The 26232-nt window shown below is 44.1% G+C and overlaps 1 protein-coding gene across 2 annotated transcripts in view; it reads right to left on the reverse strand.

The window, feature by feature from the left end:
• carhsp1 (calcium regulated heat stable protein 1) overlaps positions 1 to 24740 on the reverse strand; it is a 45174-nt gene extending 20434 nt beyond the window's left edge. Inside the window, exon 1 of one of the 2 annotated variants that reach the window (XM_033041175.1) lies at positions 24624 to 24740. The gene's annotated coding sequence lies outside the window, so the exon portion shown is untranslated. Of the gene's footprint in view, positions 1 to 24424; positions 24448 to 24623 lie in introns of those variants that run through there. The other variant, XM_033041178.1, reaches the window with a different exon arrangement.
• Between the last annotated feature and the right edge of the window lie 1492 nt (positions 24741 to 26232).

Consider the following 26232-nt stretch of genomic DNA (forward strand, 5'->3'; position numbering starts at 1 on the left):
AGACTATTTGATCAGTGAAACTACCCCCAAAAAACATGATGCAAATGGAAAACAGTCTGAATCGTTATCAAGTGGTAGTAGGAAGAGTAAATATTAACTACATACCACATCTGTTTAATGCTCTCATTAAAAGTTAATGGAAGCAGGCAGCTAACAAAACCATTTCTGATCAGAAATATTGGATGTTCTGATTAGCAATGGAACAAAGGGAAAAGGTTAACATAATCATGAGAATGCCTATGCAGCTAAATTAGAGGTTTTGAATATAAAGGCTAGAGTGGCCAACTGAATGTCAGAGAGATTCCACTTTGAGCTCAACAACGTCAGTGATTAGTAGTTCAGACTGTAGCATTTTTTTTTAAATTGAGGACATTGCATTATCTTTGTCGTAGTAAATAGCATGGTATTTACATTGTATATTTACATTGTCACAGTAAATAGCTGATGGCTAAGCATGGCACCCTCATAGTAACAATCCATTAAATCAAAAATGATAGGTACACAAAATTGCTGGGGAAACTCAGCGGGTGCAGTTTCAAATCAAAAATGATGTTGGCTCAAAAGTCTGAAGAAAAGTCTCGACCCGAAACTCATCCATTCCTTCTCTCCAGAGATGCTGTCTGTCCCGTTGAGTTACTCCAACATTTTGTGTCTATCTAACTGAAAAATGATGATCTCCCCATTCTATCCTTTAAGCCATCCTTAATATCTTTTTCATTTACTACCCTTGGTGCTGCAAGTCATAGTTTAAAGAATAGATTTCTGTAGCATTTCATCACATTCCCTTTTCATGCACTCAGCTAATCATAGGTGACACAAATAGGTCGAAGCTTGAAATGTATCAACTGGTAGCAGCTAAAAGAGCCCAATAACAATCAACTGCAGAGCCACAAGTCAGCTTAATGTTTAAATTTTAGATAGCCATATCAGAGCAGTGATCAAGAACAGTTTCAATCTGATCGATGATATTGAATGCTGAAACAAACAAAAGTAGTATAGTAGTTAACTTGCTCGACTAAAGTCCAGACTCCTGAACTATTCATTTGGGGAAACAAATTTATATCCCACCAAGGTTTGGGAAGTTAACTTCTGAGCAGGAGCAGGAGCTCAAAAGTTGCGCTGGGTTGAATCCCTTTCCCCTTACTCAATTTGCTGCTTTCCAATCTACTGAAATCATTTAAATTGAGATAGATTATTTTATAAACCTTACAACAATTATACTTCACTTTGATTTGCCAATATAAGAGTTAAAATACAATGCAGTGACTAAATCAATGCAATTAAATATTATACTGGAGACATGTTGCAAAGTTGGACTATAATCACCAATAAACAGTAAAACAAAGCGTCCAACACGAAATCTGCATTATCAAAAGCCATGCCAAAACAACATTGAACCATTGTATAATGATTTGTTATTTCAACCGTGATCTTCCCATGACGAGATTATGTCTTCCTTGTCCAAATGGTTAAACATGGACTAGGGCCAATTTTGCAAATGCACGTTCCCAGCAAGACCTTTAGCGCCTACTGCCTTGTCCCAGAATGGTTAAGATATGGTAGGAGGCCATGAAGCTATTAATTCCACACTGGCTCTTTGCTAAATTCTTGATTAGAACAGGTGTCTAGGCTTATGTGGAGAAGGCAGGAAAATGGGACTAGGAGGCAGAGATCAGACATGATTGAATGCCGGAGTAGACGCGATGGGCCAAATGGCCTAATTCTACTCCTATAATTTGTGAACTGGAGCTTCCAGCTGGACCCTATTCCTGTCCAGTGGCTCTACATATCCTTTCCTCTCTGATACCCATCCAGTTCCTGCAATTCTGCCTCCATTACAACCCCTGGCATTGTATTACAAATGCTAGCTGCCCACTGTGTGTGTTAGAAAAAGCTCTTGTGATATTTGGAACAGGCAGCTTCTCTGGAGATGAGGTGACATTTCGGGTCAGACCCTTCTTCAGATTCCCTCCTACACGTGTGACCTTTGGTTCTTTTGACAATCACGATCCAGATGTCCAACGAAGGCAATGGCTGGAGGCCTGCAGCAGCCTGGGACTTGTCTGGAACAAGCAATGCTCATAACAACTAGAGCATGGACTGGACTTTGAACCGGGCACCAAAACCCACTGCCACCTGCTTGCAGTTTCGGTGGACTAATTCAGTACACTTGCTGATCGGGGATGTGCTTGGGCATGGTAATACACCACTGGACTGTTTGTAGAAGAATTTCAGTGTGCGTTTGCTTTTCACACATGTGAAATAAAAACACCATTGACCATAGTTCTGACCCATCTCCCAATGGAAACAGATTTTCTCTGTCCACTCTTTCTATACCACTTTAAAAAAAAATTTGGGTGTATTTTTAAACCATTTTCTCTCACCACCTTCCATATCTATTCATATATATCTCCACTCACTTTCCTCTTGTCCACCCTTTTGAGTTGTGCCTCTCAGTTATATTGCTGCTTCTGATTCTTTCTTCCAAAATATTACCCATCACAATTTCCAAAGATAAAATTGCACTGGCCAGCTAACTGCCCATTTTACTTGCATTGCCCTGCTCACCATCATTGTGCCTATGGATTGGAATATTTCTTGCTCTACGCACACGTCTAAAGCATTAACATGTAGGCAGTCCCCGTGACAGGCATGGATTCTATTCCAGAAAACTGACAGTGAACATAATTTTCCATTGGGCAGAAACAAACAATTTCTCCCAAATTCAAGACTGGTGTAGATTATCTGATGTATGGACTGACTACCTTGGGCAGTACATTTTGTTTGAAGTATAACTTTAATGATTATCAACTGACTCGCTGAGTGTTGGTTTTAAAATACGTTCTGTAATTGTATGGTTGAAGTTGGATTATCGACTACTAATGTTTTTGATTATTGTTTGATCTGGACAAGAAATTAATTATTTTCTTAGGGATGGTAATATTTCCATTTCTCTTGTGGAACTGGGCTGCAAAGGTATGGGACTACCATATTGTCAAATTTCAATGCACATAATTACTACATTCGTTACACCGTATGGGATTATTGATGAGAGAAGTAATCACTCTGGTTATGTTTTGGGAGAACAAGATGCTCAGTGTCCTTTGTAGGCTGCAAAGATTTATTTTTCAAAAAGATGAACAGCAGGCAAACATATTGTTCACATGGAAGATGTTGTGAAAAGTAAGATTTCTGCAAGTCAGGTCTTCCAGGCCTTCCTGTACATAAGGAAAAGGAGTTGCCCTGGTACTAATCCCGAGAGAACTCTCCTGTTCAAGAGTCAAGAGTGTTTAAATGCCATATATATGCCAACAGCAGAACAATGAAATTCTTAATTGCAGCAGCATAACAGGCCTGTAAACACAATATGCATAGATAACACATAATGAACCTAGAAATCAATAAACAAATAACCCCCATAAAGAATAATCGTGTGAAAAAAACAACAAAATCCTTTGCATCTAAAAACACTCACTACCAGTGTTTCCTGCTAATTCTCTATTGTTCCATTTGTTCCATGGCCTTCACTCCCAAAGAAAAGTTTTTTATATCTTAAATTATAAGATATATTTATTTATAAATGTCCATTTATAAATGGTGGTTGGAAATTGCATGGTTGTTGCAGTTGTGCAGGGTCTTGGTGCAGTTGTACAGGGTTTTGGTGAGACCACACCTGGAGTATTGCGTACAGTTTTGGTCTCCTAATCTAAGGAAAGACATTCTTGCCATAGAGGGAGTACAGAGAAGGTTCACCAGACTGATTCCTGGGATGGCAGGACTTTCATATGAAGAAAGACTGGATAGACTCGGCTTGTACACGCTGGAATTCAGAAGATTGAGGGGGGTTCTTATAGAAACTTACAAAATTCTTAAGAGGTTGGACAGGCTAGATGCAGGAAGATTATTCCCGATGTTGGGGAAGTCCAGAACTAGGGGTCACAGTTTAAGGATAAGAGGGAAGTCTTTTAGGACCGAGATGAGAAAATCATTTTTTACACAGAGAGTGGTGAATCTGTGGAATTCGCTGCCACAGAAGGTAGTTGTGGCCAGTTCATTGGCTATATTTAAGAGACAGTTAGATGTGGCCCTTGTGGCTAAAGGGATCAGGGGATATGGAGAGAAGGCAGGGATGGGATACTGAGTTGGATGATCAGCCATGATCATATCGAAAGGCGGTGCAGGCTCGAAGGGCCGAATGGCCTACTCCTGCACCTATTTTCTATGTTTCTATGAAATCCACTTATACTACAACTGCATTTCCCTCAAAAAACCCTCTGCTGCTTCATCAAGTGAATAAGGCAAGATGTTATTTAACAAATACATGCTGCCGTTTTCTCGGTAACTGAACTATCTGGAGAACTGAGAATATAGTCAACAATCACAACATACTTGTACGAGGGTAAACAAGGATTTACTGTAAAGGATTATTAAAGGTATAATCAAGGATGGAAATTGTGGAAACAATGAATCTATTCAGTATCTTAACTTTTTAATTAGCAAAGTGGAGAAAATAGACACGGACAAAAGTATATCAACGGTGGAAAGTATTAATGCAAGGCCTCTGGACTCAACTACAGATGCAAAGCATGCAGAACCGTACACAAAAAAAAATAATTACCTTGTTACATTGCAGTGAGGTGTCAGCACTTGCAAATTTATATAAGAAAACTGAACACACTAGCTGTCTCCACACCAGAGTAGATTATTCATCCCTGCTGACCTTCCAGCATTTCATTCAGTCTGCATCGTGACGACAACCGATCATGCCACATTTCAACACATTATTCCATTCACATCCTAATTATAGAATTTTCCTTTGCACTCTTTGCCCTTCAATTGAAGTAGATAAAGAGCTTTGTACTTAGTTAACAACGGTGACTGCTTCAAAGGTAATATTTCAACGTGACAAGGTGATGTATAAAAAGATAAGCCTTATTAAAGCAGTAAATCACCATCATGGCTCGCAATAACTGAATGCTGGTGGAAACTATTTTCAATTGCCTGGTATAATTTATATATCTTGAAGGAATCCAAGTATTAACCAACTATTGTACAGCAGAAATGTTAAAAGAAAACATTGTCTTAGTTTTAAAAGTTATTGCATTCTCTTAACTGCATCTGGTGTTGTTTCAGTAGAAAAAAACAGAAATATGTCTGGAACAAAAATAGAATGGCCCATCAATTTTCAGATAAGCCATATGTTTCTAATTTGAAGCATGTGCGATTTTTCTACTTCACCCTGGAGATAGGTCCTAGTGTTGTAACACTTGCGTATAAATAGTGTGTACAACATCCAGGAATGCCAACATCAGCAAACAATGGACCTGCATCACATCAGCATCCCTGTGCACCGAATTTGAGAAAAAGACAAGTGAGGTTTAAAGCTCAATTCACTCACATTATTTTGAATGCATCTGATGCTCAGATCACCAAGGCCAAATCTAACTTTATGTAAGAATGAGTTATGGGCAATACACGTTGTGGCTAGAATTCGAGGAGGACATTACACCTTCATCAAGTATTCAAACTGAAAGTTAACTGCTCAGCCTAACCTGGTGTAAAACACACAAAGTGTTAAGAGTAAATCAGCAGATCAGGCAGCATCTCAGGACGACATGGATATGCCCCGTTTCAGGTCAGGACTCCTCTTCCGACTGATTGTAGTGCGGATGTGGGAGAAAGCTGGAAAAGAGGGAAGTGGGACAAGCTGGCAAGTGATAAGTGAGTGGGGTTTTAAGTGGCAGATGGATGCACAAAGGCTAGAGATGACAAGGAGACAAAAGGGTGTCTAGTATTTTGTTTTAATTTCAGGACTTCCTGATGTGCAGATTTTTGATTTTCTGTTATCATGAGATGAACAGAATACCCGTGTACTCATTTTATAATTCAGTTAATTATGAATTGATTTAAATTTTTCTTTCCCTTAGTCAGTGCTCACTGTACGCAAACAGTTTGATATATTTCATACAACAGTGTCTACAACAATGCTTCATGAGCTTTGGGACATCCAGAGACAATGAAGGATGCACTGGGTGGGAAACAGATACCACCGCATCCTGTTCTGCACGTGTATAAAGATCAGCAACCTTTGTGGTACTGGTGAAGGCGACATGGCAGGCATTTACTGAGGGAAAAGAATGGAAGCTGGGAACAATGACCAAGTATACTATCCAACGTGATTACAAAGGTTTACATATTATTAACCTTAAACCTTTAATCTTAGGTGGTATACAAAAGTGGTGAAAAATATGTTACAGTTAGAAAGAATACTAATTAGGTATACAGGTCACTTTCTAAATTTGAAGAAAAATATATTGATTTTTAGCGAAGGTTCAACAAGTCTCCGGTTAAGAAATACTCTGATCCATCTTTTGGAAGCCGCAAACGATAACCACGATTGCTCACTTCCTTAATCTAACCTTCTGCTCCTATCTAAACTACTTACTGTGTCATCTAATTAAATGTGGTTGGTTAAGTTAAACAGAAGTTTCTTTATTCCTTCATCCAAGTCATTTATATACAAATGAAAGAGTACAGCACACATGCTTAGGGGCTCCCACAAGTCATTTAGAGTGCATCCCTATTGTAAAAAAATGATTATCCAAATTCTTTCTGAACAGTTATTTTTAAACAAGTTTGAGAACAATCATCATTTTCCACTCTTGGCTTTAACTCCAGCTTACTGAATTAAATAAATGTGTTAAAATCTTCACATGGAACACAAAAACTGAAAAAAAATCATCGTCACTGTTTACTTTGACTTTAAATAGAATACAATGGAATGTGGAATAGGAAAAATAAATCTCTTTCGAGACCTCTCCAAATTTAAACAAAATCTTCAACGTTTGCAAGAACAATTAAATGAACAATTAACAACACATAATCCTCCGCCATTTCCGCCACCTCCAACGTGACCCCACCACTCGCCACATCTTCCCATCTCCCCCCATGTTTGCCTTCCGCAAAGACCGCTCCCTCGTCAATTCTTCCCTTCCCTCCCGCACCACCCCTTCCCCGGGCACTTTCCGTTGCAACCGCAAGAAATGCAACACCTGTCCCTTCACCTCCCCCCTCGACTCCATTCAAGGTCCCAAGCAGTTGTTCCAGGTGCGACAAAGGTTCACCTGTATCTCCTCCAACCTCATCTACTGCATCCGCTGCTCTAGATGTCAGCTGATTTACATCGGTGAGACCAAGCGTAGGTTGGGCGATCGTTTCGCCGAACACCTCCGCTCAGTCCGCAATAACCTACCTGACCTCCCGGTGGCTCAGCACTTCAACTCCCCCTCCCATTCCCAATCCGACCTCTCTGTCCTGGGTCTCCTCCATTGCCAGAGTGAGCAACAGCGGAAATTGGAGGAACAGCACCTCATATTCCGTCTGGGGTCCTTGTGTCCTTATGGCATTAACATTGAATTCTCCCAATTTGGCTAGCCCGTGCTGTCTCCTCCCCTTCCTTAACCCTCTAGCTGTCTCCTCCCACCCTCCCATCCGCCCGCCCTCGGGCTCCTCCTCCTCCTCCCCTTTTCCTTCTTTCTTTCCCCACCCCCCATCAGTCTGAAGAAGGGTTTCGGCCCGAAACGTCGCCTATTTCCTTCGCTCCATAGATGCTGCTGCACCCGCTGAGCTTCCCCAGCAATTTTGTGTACCACCCAATTAAATGAAATGGCTGGTTGTGCAACAGTCAAAATTTACTGTAATTGTAAAATGTTTCCAATTTAATTGCAACTTAACCTTCCATGTGCATTCAAGAAATAAGATATTCTGTCCACATAATTATAGAACACTGCACTCTGTGTCATAACATAATTAGATTTTTTTACATTAGCCATTGACAATAGATCTCCACAGAGCTACTTTCAAAAGCTAGCTCTGCTTTAATAGAAAGCTCATCAAACTTGATGACATGTTTAAGCTTTTGTGGAATGTCTCTGAGGAATAAACACGCTTTAGACAAATTCTGCCCATCTATTCAATGATTCAGTGATTCAATAAGCGAGTTCGATATTCCGAAAAATGCAAGGAATCATGGGATTTGTCATTTGCCTCAAACGATAAAAACTCTCGGCAGCCGTGCCGCGGCATGGACACAGACCTGCGCCTCATCTGCAGCCAGGATCAAACCCGGGTCTCCGGCGCCGCAATCGCTGTCGAACCGCCACTGGACCATCCCACTCCCCAGAGACGTCGGGAGCGGCGCCCCCAGGCCCACAGCCAGCGCGGAGAAGCTGCGCTAAATCCAGCTCAACTCTGCATGTCTCGCCAGGTCAACCTATCAGTCCTGCCTGGACTTATGGGACACCAGCCCGGAGCTGTTGAGTTAACGCTTCTTCTCCGCGCTGGCTATAATCCTGGGCCGTCGTTCCCGTAAGTCCAAGCAAGGCTGGTAGGTTAACCCGGCGAGACTGGCAGAGTTGAGCTGGATTTAGTGCTGCTTCTCCACACTGGCTGTGGGCGCCGTTCCTGTCTGACTACGGACGTCTCTGGCCGCCCCCGGCCGGACGGAGGGGACGGGGATGGTCATTGGCGGTTCAGCATCGATTGCGGCGCCAGAGACCCGGAATCGATCCTGGCTGCGGATGAGGCGCAGGTCTGTGTGCATGCCGCGGCACGGCTGCCGAGTGTTTTTCGTTTGTGAGCTGGGCATACGCAGTCGGAATACCGAACTCGCTTATTCAATGATACTTTATATTTTATGTTTTACTTGGAAACCTGTATTTATGTAGCACCTTTCAATGTAGCAAAATACCACGGTTAGCAATTACACTGTTGCCATTAACCTCATCCAAGCTTATCAAATTTAGCAACAGCACATGAAAACTTTTGAGAGCATTAAAAATACAGCCACACATGTTAATATAGTTAAATTAATATTGCCAAAATGAAAGTTGTGCATTCAATTTGTCTGACAAATTGGACATGTAACTTGCATTTTAACAATATTTACATTTCAAATGTAAACAACAAAGCCACAAACAGCGGAGTTGGTACACAGGTCACTTTCAATGAGGAGACAATGTGTTGAGTCAATTCAATAAACTCTCCTGACAATCAATTTCCTACATTTAACAGTAATTCAACTTTGATATAACACACGTGCAGGAACCACTCACACTTGTCTTATTAGAAACCCATTTTTATAGGTGAAAGTAACTTTTACTTAATTTTAATTGGATAATAAATGTATTTATAAATCCAATCTTTACCATTTGGTTAGTTTTTCACTACCAACTATTTAGAATGAGTGTGCTTGATGCAAGTGGTTCAAAAGGGAAGCAAATAGCTACAATTTTCCTACATCACCTGGCACATTGAAGTTATAGTTTCCTAATGACCAAAATCTGCTGGCTAATCATGGCTTATTGGGTGATTTTCAGATTGATCAAATCCCATCTTCGTTATGAATCTCATTTCCATCTTTTCAGTTGGGGAAGCAGTAGGAAATAATTAGTCATAACCCCAGAGATAATAGACAGCAATCATTGGGGGGAAAATGACTGAAAATGTTGCATCACAATTTGTTTTTAAACATGTTGAAGTTACTATGGAAAGCATTTTAATGCTGGAGCACTGAAGCATGAAGACAATTTTCAAATACATCTTTGGAAAATAATTGTTAGAAGTTACAGGTTTGAGGATTCAACAGAGAGATAATCACTGAAATGATAGGGGTGCCTTCAGATTGAAAAGGAAACTGCCCATTACTAAGAAAATGGAATATTTGTTTGCAGCCTGCAATAATAAACCCCCATGAGCCTGTCCTATTTTAGTATTATATCCTGACATTTCACTGCTAGCATTACACTGAGAAGTACTGTTCTAACACAAACCCAATTGTAGATTGGGAGGAGGTCCAGCACTTAGCAGCATGGTGCGCTGACAACAACCTGGCCCTTAACTCCAAGAAGACCAAGGAGCTCATTGTAGACTTCAGGAAGTCCAGGGGCGGCACGCACACCCCCATCCACATTAACGGGACGGAGGTGGAACGTGTTTCTAGCTTCAGGTTCCTGGGAGTCAACATCTCCGATGACCTCTCTTGGACCCACAATACCTCAACTCTGATCAAGAAGGCTCACCAGCGTCTCTTCTTCCTGAGGAGACTGAAGAAGGTCCATCTGTCTCCTCAGATCCTGGTGAACTTCTACCGCTGCACCATCGAGAGCATCCTTACCAACTGCATCACAGTATGGTATGGCAACTGCTCTGTCTCCGACCGGAAGGCATTGCAGAGGGTGGTGAAAATTGCCCAACGCATCACCGGTTCCTCGCTCCCCTCCATTGAGTCTGTCCAAAGCAAGCGTTATCTGCGGAGGGCGCTCAGCATCGCCAAGGACTGCTCTCACCCCAACCATGGACTGTTTACCCTCCTACCATCCGGGAGGCGCTACAGGTCTCTCCGTTGCCGAACCAGCAGGTCCAGGAACAGCTTCTTCCCGGCGGCTGTCACTCTACTCAACAACGTACCTCGGTGACTGCCAATCGCCCCCCCACCCCCCGGACACTTATTATCACTTATTATTATTTATTTAAATCATTTGCTATGTCGCTCTTCCAGGGAGATGCTAAATGCATTTCGTTGTCTCTGTACTGTACACTGACAATGACAATTAAAATTGAATCTGAATCTGAATCTGAGATTCAAAGATGGTTTTCTGAAGAAAATCCCCATCAATAACAGAGGGCCCCTGTTCTGCTTATAACCAGGCTGGAGTTGAATGAGTAACACTTAATTTCATTATGTTCTCAATGCCTTGATTCAATAAAATTAAAGTAGAACAGTATGGTGCATGTGCCTTGATATTACTGTCTGGGCATCAAAGCATTGTCACTGCAGGACTTGATACTTCCCATTAAAAATGTGTAAACTTTATATTTTTTAATAGAAACAATTGTTTAGTGTGACTAAAATATAAAAGCAGAAGATAAAGTGCATGTACTGGTCATTGAGAACTACACACGTCAAACATTTGAACTTAATTTAGTCCATATTTGATTAAAAATACATGATGAATACATTGTTTTTATACGTGATGGGATCTTGATTAGTTGGTCAAGTGGGCTGAGAAATGGTTAATGAGGTTGAATACATGTGTTGCGTACCAGACATAGAGAAAAACACTTAATGGCCACTTCTGTCAAATTATAATTTTATCATTTTTAAATCATTTAATATTTGTGCAGTGTGTTCACAATAATTTTTTGTATTTTTTAAACATTAATAACCAACCGAATCATTTAATTTAATTAGCAAAAGCATCATGAGCCGATAAAGAAAGCAAAATGAGAGGAATGCAGAAAAACTCGTTTGGTCAACGTCATTTTGTTTTGTATAAATTCCTAATCATATTTTCATATTTTAAATAAATCAAATATGCGTGTCTCCAGTTTTGGATATTCCTGGCTTGGTGACCCCAGTGATATTGTTTTCTTTCATTTTGTTTGAACCCAGATGAGTTTGTTTCTGATTAGATTATTTATTTACGTTTAGATTGATTTTGCGTTGCTAGTTGAAATTATTTACCCTGCTTGATGCAATATGATCCATACATGTGAGTCATTACGGCGATGTACCATTCACCTCAATTCTGTTTGCAATGTAAAAAACAGAAACTACATTCGAGATAATTCATTTTACCCATAAACATGGCTCGTTCTCGTTCTATTCAACAAAAAGGGTTCACAGTTGCTCAGGACATGTTTCTAGTGTATTTTATCCATCAGGGCACTGATAGATGAAAAACAACTGCTTAAAATAATTTGTTCCATAGTATATCACCAAAAAATATCTGAATGAAATATACTCGATACGCAATCTTAAAGTAACAACCAGCTCCTCAGTCACTGTTTGCAGTAGCGAGGTATCTACCCCAAAGACTTTGGGCTCTCTTTCACTAGGACGTTTATAATATGAGGGGCACGTGCATGTGTCAGAAACCAATATTTAAAGTACCAGCAATCTCAACATCATTATTAGCACAATCTAACTGCAACTGTAAGGATTCCATTACCTGTATGAACTGAGCAACCACCCAAAATTCAGCAATACCAGGTAGACCCCCACATGATAAACATGTGTCAGTAAGCAAGCAGAAGTCAACACTGCCCCAGCATCATTGCATATGCAAACCCCTACCTCTAAAGCATGTACATTTCGTTTAGTTTAGAGGTACAGCGTGGAAACAGGCCCTTTGGCGCACTGATTCCGCGCCGACCAGCAATTCCCGCACATTAACACTATCCTACACACATTAGGAACAATTTACATTTATAACCAAGCCAATTAGAAACATAGAAACATAGAAAATAGGTGCAGGAGTAGGCCATTCGGCCCTTCGAGCCCGCACCGCCATTCAATATGATCATGGCTGATCATCCAACTCAGTATCCTGTACCTGCCTTCTCTCCATACCCCCTGATCCCTTTAGCCACAAGGGCCACATCTAACTCCCTCTTAAATATAGCCAATGAACTGGCCTCAACTACCTTCTGCGGCAGAGAATTCCAGAGATTCACCACTCTCTGTGTGAAAAAAGTTTTCCTCATCTCGGTCCTAAAAGATTTCCCCCTTATCCTTAAACTGTGACCCCTTGTTCTGGACTTCCCCAACATCGGGAACAATCTTCCTGCATCTAGCCTGTCCAACCCCTTAAGAATTTTGTAAGTTTCTATAAGATCCCCCCTCAATCTTCTAAATTCTAGCGAGTACAAACCGAGTCTATCCAGTCTTTCTTCATATAAAAGTCCTGACATCCCAGAAATCAGTCTGGTGAACCTTCTCTGTACTCCCTCTATGGCAAGAATGTCTTCCTCAGATTAGGCTACAATTTACCTACCAAATTAACCTACAATCCTGTTTAAGATGGAACTGCAGATTGAAGGTAGACAAAAGTGCTGGAGAAACTCAGCGGGTGCGGCAGCATCTATGCAGCGAAGGAAATAGGCAACGTTTCGGGCCGAAACCCTTCTTCAGACGTCTGAAGAAGGGTTTCGGACCGAAACGTTGCATATCCTGTATGTCTTTGGAGTGTGGGAGGAAACCGGTGTACCCGGAGGAAACCCACCGAGGTCACGGGGAGAATGTACAAACTCCATACAGGCAGCACCTGTTGTCAGGATCTAACCCGGGTCTCTGGCGCTGTGAGTCAGCAAATCTACCGCTGCGCCACCGTGCAGCCCTTTCTGACAAGGTTGACATTTATTGCCAATTTCTAATTATGTTCTTGAAGTTGCTGGTGAGCAATCAATCATCAATCACAGCAGTCCCTCTGCTGAAGGTACTCCCAGTGCTTTGGGGAGAGTTCCAGGATTTAAACCACAAAATGAGAAAGGCATAAGTGGCCCATGCCATTCACAGGCGTTAAAGATACAAAGACATTTGTTACGAGATAACAAGACGTGTTCCATACCATCTAATGTTACTGTGCATTCCACGTAAATCATTTGTGCAGAGAGTTGGAGTCAAATGTCCAGCTCTCCACACAGACAGCACTGGAGTTCGAACTGACTAAGAATGCCACTGTTTCAGCCTTAGCTATATATTTTTTTAAATGATATTCGAGTTCTGGTCATTTTTAGAAGCGCAAACAGAATATTCACAACCCATGCCAAACGGTTTAATATTCAACCATTGTTTTTTTTTTAAATCAGAATCAATTCATTGCAGCTGCAGTAGATATTTGGTAGATATGGCAATGATATTAATGCGTATCTCTGAAAACTGCAATAGATAATAAAGAAATAAATGAAATGTACCTCTCTGACATTGAAACACTGATTATTCCTTCCAATTTCTTCAGGCACTTTTAATTTTAAACAAAGCAAAAGATTTATGAAGATATAATACAAGTGCCTTCCTACCATTTACAAACTGTTAGCGCCACTAGGCAATTTATTTTATTTTGTCTCCCAGCAGCATTACCACTCTCTGCAGTGCTTCTATTTGTGAATTGTGTGCTGGTTAAAATACCAGACAATTAAATAAGATTAGATAACAAAGACCAAATCCCAATTAACCCTCAACATAATCCAATCTAGTTAACACCAGGATAAAAATGCCCATGAAGCTGCGATGAAGATACAAGGAGCAAGTCTGAAGAAGGATCACGACCCAAAACGTCCCCTTATCCATATTCTCCTGAGCTGCTCTCTGACCCGCTGAGTTACTACAGCACATTGTATCCTTTTGCCCAAAAAGCTTGTTTTTTTTGTAAAAATCTGATTCACTCATGTCTATCAGTTTTCTCTACCATGAGACTGCCTGATATTCTAAATATTCTCCACAGTTCAAACCTGCAATTCCTGGCTGTTACTTGTTCTCTCACTAACTGTGCTCAATAATTTATCAATCAAATAACTTCACCTGGAGATTATCACCATCGTAATTCTGGCCTCACCTTAACAGAGACATTTCCTTTGTCTCCACCATCCTATCGAGGCTTTCCATAACTTAAAACTAATTGGTTTACTTTGTTTCCGCATGTTGACAAAAGTCTTTGATTTGAAACATTAACGTTGCTTCTCTTTTCACAAATGCAGCCTAAACTAACGATTGTGTCTTGCATTGTTTTTAATTTCAGATGTAAAGCATCTATAGATTTTGTTTTCATTTTCATTAACACTTTTAAAGCTCTTTAGTTCAATGGAGACACTAAACCGTAAGTCTGAGTGTGCGCCTGAGGAATGATAAGTTTGGAGGCTGTGCAAGGGAGATCTTCAGAGGTGATGAGATTAGAAACAGTTTGGGAGATATGTAGGAAGGAACTGCAGATGCTGGTTTACTCTGAAGATAGACACAAAACGTAAGAGCTATGTTAAAAATCAAGTATAAAAATATAGACATATAGTGCCCAATTTATGCTAATAATTTTATTTTAACACAATCAATCCAAAAAATTACCACTCATTTTTTTTATTTTAAAAAATATATTCATCAACAAAAAGGTTTAAGATTTTGCATTTTTTAAGGTGGGATAAGTTTTGTTTTTTTGCTTTTTAATTAGTTTAAAACATAAATTTAAACACACCAGATTCTGAATCATTTGTGTATATTTCCAGATTATTATTTCTGCACTTCTGAGAATATTACCCTGCCTAAATTAGGCTTGTATTAACAAAAAAAATGCACTGGTAATAAAAGGAATTGCTTCACCATTGCCTTGCTCATCTCATGTTTATGTATTTATGTTATTTATTCAATAAAACGAATGTGAAAAAAGGAAAGACAATTACACAGTTGCCAAAATTACATTGAACATTTATGACACTCTGTCACTACAGGTGCACAACCTTTTATCCGAACATCCATATAACGAAAACCTCCGAATAGCGGCCATTTTTTCGGTCCTTGAAGAAAGGTCCTTGAAAACGTTCACCGAGGGCGGCCTGCAGAGGTGACAGCGGAACCTCCGGTCGGTCCTCGAAGAAAGGGGAACTAAATCCCCCATTCATAAAAGAGAAGGTGAGGGTATATTGCGCGGGAGGGTTAATAATTGACAATATGCTGCTGCCTGCCCGCTGAGTTAAAAAGTTCCCACGGTCACGATACACAGTGTATCGTGAGTCAGTTTCACCCCACCTACACCCCTCTGCTTCCCGGCCATGTGTGTGACCCCTTCCCTCCCCTCTCCAGCTCCCCGCCCATTGCACCGGCGCGGGGGCTTTGCACTGTCTTCACGTCGGCGATGCTAGCAGGACCGTGCCAGTCACCGGAGACGTCAGGACCAATTGGACATCGACCACCAGGCACACCGCAAGCACGGAGATCCCAGAGACCCACAGCCAGCAGCAGCCCAGCCCCGTTCCAACTCAAGAGGAAAACTGCAAACTGGCCGGAGACGTCAGGACCACCAGAAGCCGTTCCCCGAGCTGCGCCCCCTCATCGGGACACCGACCCCCAGGCCCACTGCAAGCACGGAGATCCCAGAGACCCACAGCCAACAGCAGCCCAGCCCAGCCCCGCTCCAACTACAGAGGAACCTGGGTTGCGGATGACGGGGCGCAGCTCGGGGCGTCGTAGAGGCTTTTTCTTTCACAGGGAGCTTTCTGCTGTCCGGCAGAGAAGAAAGGCTCTACAACAAACCTGTCCCCCGCTCGACTCCACGGAGGAGCGTCCATCTGGGGGGGGCAGCAACAAGGCGGTAGGACCGCTTACCCGGCGCGCCGCTATCCCGACACCGTGCCGAGCCCAGCCCGCTAGCGCCTGAGCAGCGGGCTGGATCTAAAGCCAAGGAAGAGGCGTCCGGCCAGTGGCTCGGGGAGCGGGTTCCTGTTGGTCCTGACGTCTCCGGCCACCTGCCATCCTCCGGGAACTGTACCGCCCTTGCAGGAGAGTGGGGTTGTTTGCAATTGCAGAGGGAGGGGGCAAGAGCGGTACAGTTCCCAGTCTCAGCTCCAGTCCAGGGGGGTGGCCGGAGACGTCAGGACCAACGGGACACCGACCCCCAGGCCCACTGTAAGCATGGAGATCCCAGAGACCCACAGCCAGCAGCAGCTCCAGCCCAGCCCCGCTCCAACTCCAGAGGAACACGTAGGGGCAGAAGCTGATGGTGTGCAAGGTACGTCTTGTTCTTGGGGTGACGGATGAGGGGGCGCAGCTCGGGCTGTGGGCAAACTGCCATTTGTCGCCGTAGCGGCCCATCGGGGAGCGGATTCCTCTGGAGTTGGAGGGGGAGGGGGGTATTGTGCTGTTTGATCGCCCCCTGCTATCCCAGGGACAGGGAGACACAGCGGCTTTTTAGACTGGTGGGCAATCACTTCCAAAGTTCTGCCCACACAGTCAGTACACCTCTCCTACACTGCATTTCATACAAACATTTATTCTGCAAGAAAAATCTACATTGAAGTCTCAAACTCGCGACCGAGTAACTGCCGGGATCAAGGCGCAAACTCGCGACCTTGCGGATATGAGCCGAGCACTCTACCACTGAGCCAGCCATTAAAATCTACGCTAAAAAAATTCCATTCCGAAGACCGACAAATTCTGAATTACGAAAAGTGTCTGGTCCCAAGGCTTTCGGATAAAAGGTTGTGCACCTGTACTTGATTGCATTTGTAGAGGGAAGGACAGTTTCTGAACAATTGGGCAATAGCATCTGCACCGGAATTGCCATCCGACACCTGATACTAAATAATGCCCTCTAGGTGACAAAGAAAAATTGCAAAGCTTCAAGAAGACAGAAAGGGATAGGGATAGGTAGAGTGCTGAAAATGTTTAAAATCCTCTTCATGCATTATAATAATTCTGTGCTTCAAAGTTTGTTATAAAACCTTAGGCGGCGCGACTCTCGTCTGCAGCGGCCTCTGCAGTCCGTCTGCGTTTTTATTATTTTATGTCTATGTTTTAATGTAGTTTTTGTTATTTTTGTTGGGGTATGTGTGTGGGGGGTGGGGGTGGTGTGGGGGGGTTGGGGGTAACTTTTAAATCTCTCCCTGCACGGGAGACCCGACCTTTTCTTTGTCGGGTCTCCGTTGTCGTTGGGGCTGCAACGAGGAGCGGCCTCCAACAGGAAGACCGGGGACTCCAGTGCCGACTACTCACCTCACCGTCGCGGAGCTGGCCGAGTCCAGAGCGGGTGGAGCTGTGGTGGACGCTGCTGCGACCCGACCCCCGGAGATTCGGTGGCTGCAACTGCGGGTTTGGCGGACGGCACCGGGAGCCCGCGGGTACCTGGAGGGAGACCGCTTTTCAGGGCTCCCGCAACGGCGACTTCTCCCGCCCGAGTTGCGGGGTTGAAGAGCTTCTGGAGCGGGGCCTACATCACCGCCCCGCGCGGCTTGGAATGGCCGCGGGAGTTTGCGAGCGCACTCCGGGGGCTCTAACACCAAGACCCGGTGTGCGACCTTGTATCACCCGGCGTGGTTTAATGGCCACGGGACAATCGCCATCGCCCGCCGGGGGCTTTGACTTTGACTCTGACATCGGGGGGGGGGAGTGCAGTGGAGAGATAAGTTTTTTTGGCCTTCCATCACAGCAATGTGATGGATGTTTATGTAAAATACGTTGTGTCTTGGGTCTATTTGTTTGTAATGTATGGCTGCAGAAACGGCATTTCGTTTGGACCTCAAGGGATCCAAATGACAATAAATTGAATTGAATTGAATTGAATTGAATTTGGAAGACAGAAAGTCTCTAAAGTGCTTGTTATGGTAAACAGATCATCAAAAGGAAAGTCTGTATATAAGGAGCAGATGAATCTTTGTTCGTTAAGCAATCTCCTAAAATTGCTTTCAGTGATCACTGTATTTGGTGCTTTTGAATAGTCTTGATTGTCTTGCCAGATTGTCTTGCCAAATCTTTGTTTTCAAGTTTTCTTTAACAAAGGAAAACGAGGAAGTAAGCCATTTCATCAGGCTGAAAACAGGAAGTGATGAGGCAATTTCCAAAACTTTTGGGTTTTTTTAATATAAAAAAATAAATCTCAACTCCATTTTCAGCATCATGCCATTGTATCCAAAATGCTTTCTAAGCCTGATAATGCTTACTAAATTTATTTCAGGAACTTTAATATAGTGTAACTTGATACAGTTTCTAAATACCAAAAGCCAGCTGGTTATGCTCATTAAAATACTTTGCTATTTTAATGTCATTGCTATCGTTTAAACACACATTGCAACAGTAAGTGTTAGAACAGAATTGTTTTCTTAAGACCATATTTACTGTAATTTGACCCTTTTTTGCTGATCTTGATGTCGGCCTCATTACAAATACTTTATTCAAATACACAATACCTGCAGATAGCAATCTGGTCATCACATCCTTACTGTTGATGTCCTTGTCACCAATAAAATCACTACTCTCCCTTATCCTAGTGTCACCGTTTAGTTCTCCCCTCTTTACTGTGGATAAACAGGCATTCATTCACAGATCTGGCCTGCCAGTTACAATGACATAATTCTTCTTTTGCCAGAACTGGTGCATGGTGTAAGCTTTCCACAAGACTTGTTAAAACGTACCATTAAGAAATATGGCAAAACTTTTATTATAATCTGGCAAAGAGCTTCATGGCCTGTTACAAAACAATTAGAATCTTGAAATCATTTAATTTTGCAGCAAGTTTAGCAAAACTCATCACCCCGGGATCATAACATTTAAAACTTCAAAACATCCAAAGGCCTGAGACAACTAAAATCTTCATTAAGATAGCAACTTGATCAATCCAAAGGAATGAATACAGAACAGGCAAGATTGAAACTTAGCGAGTGCTATAAATTGCCTTGTGCAATTTTAGTCAGTTTCCAGAGCTTCTAATTATTCACAGTGCCCTCCATAATGTTTGGGACAAAGACCCATCATCTATTTATTTGCCTTTGTACTCCACAATTTGAAATTTGTAATAGAAAAAAATCACATGTGGTTAAAGTGCACATTGTCAGATTTTAATAAAGGCCATTTTTATACATTTTGGTTTCACATTTTCAAGGTTCAAGAGTCTAGAGATTCAAGAGAGTTTATTGTCATGTGTCCCAGATAGGACAATGAAATTCTTGCTTTGCTTCACAACAGAATATTGCAGGCATAAATAATACAGAACAGATCAGTGTGTCCATATACCATTGAATATATATATATATATATATATACACACACACATAAATAAGCATATTAAGTGCAGTAGGCTAATTAAAGTTCAGGTTTTGTTTGTGCTGAAGTTTAATAGTCTGATGATTGTGGGGAAGTAGCTATTCCTGAACCTGGTTGTTGCAGATTTCAGGCTCTTGTACCTTCTACCTGAAGGCAGTGGAGAGATGAGTGTGTGGCCAGGATGGTATGGGTCCTTGATGATGCTGCCAGCCTTTTTGAGGCAGCGACTGTGGTAGATCCCCTCGATAGTAGGAAGGTCAGAGCCGATGATGGATTGGGCAGTGTTTACAACTTTTTGCAGTCTTTTCCGCTCATGGGCACACAAGTTGCCAACCAAGCCATGATGCAACCGGTCAGCATGCTCTCTACCGTTCACCTGTAGAAGTTCGAGAGAGTCCTCCTCGACATACCGACTCTCCTTAATCTTCTCAGGAAGTAGAGGCGCTGATGTGCTTTCTTCATAATTGTTCAGTGTTCTGGGACCAGGAGAGATCTTCGGAAATATGCATGCCCAGGAATTTGAAACTCTTGATCCTTTCCACAATCGACCCGTTGATATAAACGGGACTGTGGGTCCCCATCCTACCCCTTCCAAAGTCCACAATCAGTTCCTTGGTTTTGCTGGTGTTGAGAGCCAGGTTATTGTGCTGGCACCATTTGGTCAGTCGGTCGATCTCACTTCTATACTCTGACTCGTCTCCATCAGTGATACATCCCGCAACAGTGGTGTCGTCGGCAAACTGGATGATAGAGTTTACCCTATGACCGGCTACGCAGTCATTAGTATAGAGTGAGTACAGCAGGGGCTGAGCACGCAGCCTTGAGGTGCTCCCGTACTGAATGTTATTGAGGCTGACACATTTCCACCAATGCGAACAGACTATGGTCTGCGAATGAGGAAGTCGAGGATCCAATTACAGAGGGATGCGCAGATATCCAGTTCTGAGAGCTTGGTAACCAGCTTGGAGGGGATGGTTGTATTAAATGCAGGTTGGAAACATCTTCAAATAGAAACATAGAAAATAAGTGCAGGAGTAGGCCATTCGGCCCTTCGAGCCTGCACCGCCATTTAATATGATCATGGCTGATCATCCAACTCAGTATCCTGTACCTACCTTCTCTCCATACCCCCTGATCCCTTTAGCCACAAATGCACAATGGCAATGATAATTAAGTACTGATAAGAATCCAGAGGTTTATACTGTATATCCATAATGTCTATTGTCATTCCATGACATTAGCTGGGGAATTTAATTATACTCATGAAATAATTCTGGAATAAAAAGCTAGCAGAAACATAGAAAAATAGGTGCAGGAGTAGGCCATTCGGCCCTTCGAGCCAGCATCGCTATTCAATATGATCAGGACTGATTATCTAAAATCAGTACCACATTCCTGCTTTTTCCCCATATCCCTTGATTCATTTAGCCCTAAGAGCTAAATCTAACTGAAAACAATATTTCATCATGCTGTCTACGATAGTGGTGTTGAGAACTCAAGTGAGCACCTACCACTGAATTCACAGATTCTAATTTGCTATTAGTAACCAGGATGTTTCCACTCAATAGATTTCTTCTATTTTATCCATAATTAGAAGTGGGATGTTAATTGGATGTTTGCATGTGTATTTGTGTGTTGGACACGTTTGGACAATTTTATACAATTGTACTGAATCTGCAGCACAATTTTTTACCACCATAGATAAGATGTAATTGGAATCACAGCCTAGGCTGTGTTTAGTTCGCAAAAGTATTTCTAATTATCAAATGGACCATGTCAAACTATCTGGTGTGTTACGGTGGGGCCTCAAGAGGTTGCCGATATGATAAGCAACTACGCTCTTCATAGTGGTGGGCGAGTGTAAATGCAAATCAAGTGTCGAGATTTGTCCACCACTGATGATGAGCATTCATGGAAATCATACCTTAGTTAACTGTCAACTAGCATTCACGATGATGATCTTTTCTTTTGCTGTGGAATTATTCAATTTGCTTTTTACTTGCTTCCTCCATTGTTTAGCACCATTACTGCATCTTAGGGACATTATCAACTCAATCTTCAGAATGATACTTTATGGTCACAATGATATTCTTTGTTTTGTACACGCAAAGTATGCAAAGCATCGCCACATAGATGGGGCCAACAAAGTATCCCATGCCAGGTTCTCCTTTGTCCTCCCCACCCCCCCCCCCCCTCACTGCGGTTCCCCCACACCGGGTCCTCTGTCTAACCCCCCCCCCCCCCCCCTCACGGCAGTTCCCCATGCCAGGTCCTCCATTGTTCCCCCCCCCTCACTGCGGTTCCCCCACACCGGGTCCTCTGTCTAACCCCCCCCCCCCCTCACGGCAGTTCCCCACGCCAGGTCCTCCATTGTCCTCTCCCCCCACCCAGCATCAAACTGCGGTTCCCCACACTGGGACCTCTGTCTACCCCCCCCACGACAGTTCCCCACGCCAGGTCCTCCTTTGTTCTCGACGGCCCTCCAGCATCCACATACCCATCCTCAACCGCCAGCCAGACCTCAACCACCACACTCCCTCACTGACCGCTGACCATGAAGAGCATGGTGGCCTGCCTCGATGTCTCACTCCTGGTAACACTTATATCACCATAATGAAGTACTTTTGAGGTTAGTTTTGGGGCACCTCAACTGCTGTCTCAGAAATGACCTGATCCATTTCAATTTATCTATTGGCATAGCAGGTAAACAGCAGATGATATCTCACTGGTTCTCCACTCTGCACAGACCGTCAATGTAACAGGAACACATTCACCAAGCTGCTGTTCATCGATGACAGGTCAACCTTATCATCCCCTCCAAATACATCAGCCAGCTCCAAGACTTGGGCATCAACTTCCTCATCGACAGACCTAAACCAATGCTGATCAGGAACAACATCACCTCTTCACTGACCTTAAACCATGAAGCACACCTCAAGGCTATGTGCTTAATTTCCTTTTTACACCCCTGATTGTGTAGCTAAGCAAAGATCTAACGTCATCTATCAATTTGCCGACAACACAGCTATTGTTGGCCAAATCATGGGTGGTGTCAAGTGAGTGTACAGGAGAAAGAAAGAACACGTGGTTGATTGGCAACAATAACCGTTTATTCAACATCAATAAAACCACCGATCTAATCTTTGACATCAGAAAGAAGTAGTTGGGAGACTATGCGTCTGTTTCCATTGGCAGGTCAGCGGTAGAGTTAGCATTTTCAAATTCCTGGCCATTAACATCTTGGATAACCAATTCTGGGCCCAGCACGTACTTGCCATCATAAAGAAGGCAAACCTTAATACTTCTATTGAGAGTTTTGAGAGATTTGGCATGTCACCGAATATTCTTAAGAAACTTTTGCTGATGCACTGTAAGAATCCTGATTGGTTGCATAAAGTCCCACACCACTGGGTTCGTATAGAGCTCCTTTCCAACAGCCACAAGGTTCTTGAACTGACCTGCACAACCCTCATCCTACATCAGCAGAGGAACACCACGGGATCACCTCTTGCACTTCACAGACTTGATTTGTAATTGTGTTTTACGTTAATATATATATTTGCAGACTTTTTCTTTCACAGTTTTGCAGAATTTATAGTTGAAGTTTGTCTGTTGCCTTAGTTCATGTGCTTATGCTGCTGCTGCTCCTCGCTAGGTTTTCATTGCACCTGTATCTCACCGTGCTTGTGTTTATGACAATAAACTCAACTCGGCTTGATTCTCAGATGTGTTTGATGCTGAGCTTGACATCCTCCCACACTCCCCCATTAACACCCACTGCAAAGGGGCGAATCTACCATAAATCAGTGTAATTCTATGTCCTGGGTGATGTCTCACAACTCGAGTGCTGCTGCCAAGCAATGGGAGAATATTCTAAAACATACCGTAGGTGGGAGGAGGAGCTTTGAGAACTCTTGTTGCTTATCGCATTAACCAGACTAGGCAACTCCTCTTTGAGGAACTTATATAATGGTTTCCTTCTCTACCCAGATTTGTAGATAAATATGCTCCCGCTTGGCATCCCGTTTTATTTTCACATTCGACTCACGCTCAACACAAAGCTATTAATCACAGACTTTAGTTTGTATTGTCACAGCAGGAGTATTTTGCTTTTACGGCTGCGAATGGCAAACAAACAGTAGAATACCCAGCGGACCCTGACAGTGTGTTTTGTTTTATTACACAGCAGACATTTTAACTGGCAGGCACTAATTTAAACTCCAAGTCAACTTAAGGACTGGAGTTTTACATTAACACAAGGAGCTTCTTGATAAAGGAATCTCGACCACAGTGAGGATTGTATCTCAGAAGTGTAGGAAGGAACTGCAGATGCTAGTTTACCCCGAAGATAGACAGAAAATGCTGGAGTAACTAAGTTGCTGCAGTATGTTGTATTCACAGGTCCTTGTCGAGTTTCTGTTCATCCTGCCAGGGGGGGTGGTTAGGGGAGGGGGACGAAAAGCAATTTCACTCTGGCCGCACTGTTGAAGAACAATCTTACATTGAAGTAAAGGGCAGCAGCAGACCACGATCACTGTAACAGTAGTTTGAATCAGACACTGACAGGCAGCTACTAATCACAGACTTTGTATTTTCACAGCAGGGGTGTGTTTTGCTTTTAAGGCTGCGAGTGGGGGCTGAGGGACTTGTGGACTTTGGCAGCCAGGAGGCACTGGAGGGAGGAGAGAGGAGAGAGAGAGGGCTCTCTGTTTGGCGCCAAAACTGACTTGAGGTCTGGGACAGTGGGAGTGGGGACGGCTGCCGACTGAACCCCTCTTCACCGTCACCCCACCGTGTGGATGGAGAGCCGACCCCCGGCCATTCACTCACTCATTCACTCACCGAGCGAGGGAAGAGAAGAAAGTGTCCGCGCGGTAAAACCACCGGGGCTCGTCGCCCCGGTGGTTTTACCGCGCGGGACACTTTCTTCTCTTCCCTCGCAAGTTTCACGTCGAGGGGAAAGGAGAAGGGTTTGGGTTGAATAATCATTGCGGGGTTTGTGTGAGGGGAGAGGGAGATGTGAGGAGGGAAGGCTCCCTACCTGAGGGCGCGGGAGAGAAGCCGCCACCGCCCGTTGCTGGTTGCCGCCGCTGCTGCTGCTGGCGCGCGCTGGGGGAAGGCGGGAGAGCGCGTGTCTGGGGCGCGCGCCGGGCGGGGGGTCACGTGGCAGAGAGCGGACGCTCGGCCCGTCGAGCGCGGCCTTCCCCCCCCCCTCCCCTCAGCAGGACGGCGACGGCGACGGCGGCGGACGGACAACACCACCCTTCCCCTCTCCACACCCGGTGAACTTGGGCTTCCCGCTGGAGCTCCGACCACAGATTGTAAGAGACTTCATCCATTAAACACCCACCCACTCTAACACTTTCCCTCAATCTGGCTCCCCTCCTCCTCCTCCTCCTCACTCTCCTGGCCTTGCCTCCCCCCTCCTCCTCCTCACCCTCCTGGCCTTGCCTCCCCCCTCCTCACCCTCCTGGCCTTGCCTACCCCCCCTCCCCCTCCCCCTCCCCCTCCCCCTCCTGGCCTTGCCTCCCCCCCCCTCCCCCTCCCCCTCCTGGCCTTGCCTCCCCCCTCCTCACCCTCCTGGCCTTGCCTCCCCCTCCCCCTCCCCCTCCTCCTCCTCGCCCTCCTGGCCTTGCCTCCCCCCCCCCCTCCCCCTCCCCCTCCTCGCCCTCCTGGCCTTGCCTCCCCCTCCCCCTCCTCCTCCTCCTGGCCTTGCCTCCCCCTCCCCCTCCCCCTCCCCCTCGCCCTCCTGGCCTTGCCTCCCCCTCCCCCTCCCCCTCCTCCTCCCCCTCCCCCTCCTCCTCCCCCTCGCCCTCCTCGCCTTGCCTCCTCCTCACCCTCCTGACCCTCCTGGCCTTGCCTCCCCCCCCTCCTCCTCCTCCTCCTCCTCCTCCTCCTCCTCCTCCTCCTCCTCCTCCTCCTCCTCACCCTCCTGGCCTTGCCTCCCCCTCCTCCTCCTCAACCTTACTCTGGCCTTATCTCCCTCCTCAAGAACGTTTTATTGTCATGTGTCCCAGATAGAACAATTACATTCTTACTTGCAGCAACACAACAGAATATGTAAACACAGTACACTGTAAACAATATAATAATACTGCTTAATATGATATAATAACCATACAATATAATATAATGCTATAGTACTGATTAGGGATGTATCAGCCATGATCACATTGAATGGTGATGCTGGCTCGTAGGGCCGAATGGCCTACTCCTGCACCTATTGTCTATAAACGAGAGAGGTCTCCTGACCATAACTCGGTTCGTGACTCTGACTCCACCCTTGCCACCCCTCTCCTGATCTTAACCATAACCCCCACTCTCTCTTCCTCACAATAACCCTAATCTTTGCCCCTCCCCACCTTCTGCATCCTTGCCTCCCTCCTCCTAACTCTACCCCAGCTCTGGCTGCCTCCTTCCCAGTGACTGGAAACCCATTTGGATTATGCCAGGGAGCTGCAGATGCTGTCAAATATTGCCTAATCCCTTAATACCTCCACAAAGAGTTGAGTTTAGAGATACAGCGTGGAAGCAAGCCCTTCAGCCCACCGAGTCCACACCGACCAGCGATCCCCGCACACTAACACTATCCTACACACACCAGGGACAATTTATACCAAGCCAATTAACCTACAAACCTGTACATCTTT

The sequence above is a fragment of the Amblyraja radiata genome, chromosome 22 (genome assembly GCF_010909765.2).
Source record: "Amblyraja radiata isolate CabotCenter1 chromosome 22, sAmbRad1.1.pri, whole genome shotgun sequence".
NCBI classification, from domain to species: domain Eukaryota; kingdom Metazoa; phylum Chordata; class Chondrichthyes; order Rajiformes; family Rajidae; genus Amblyraja; species Amblyraja radiata.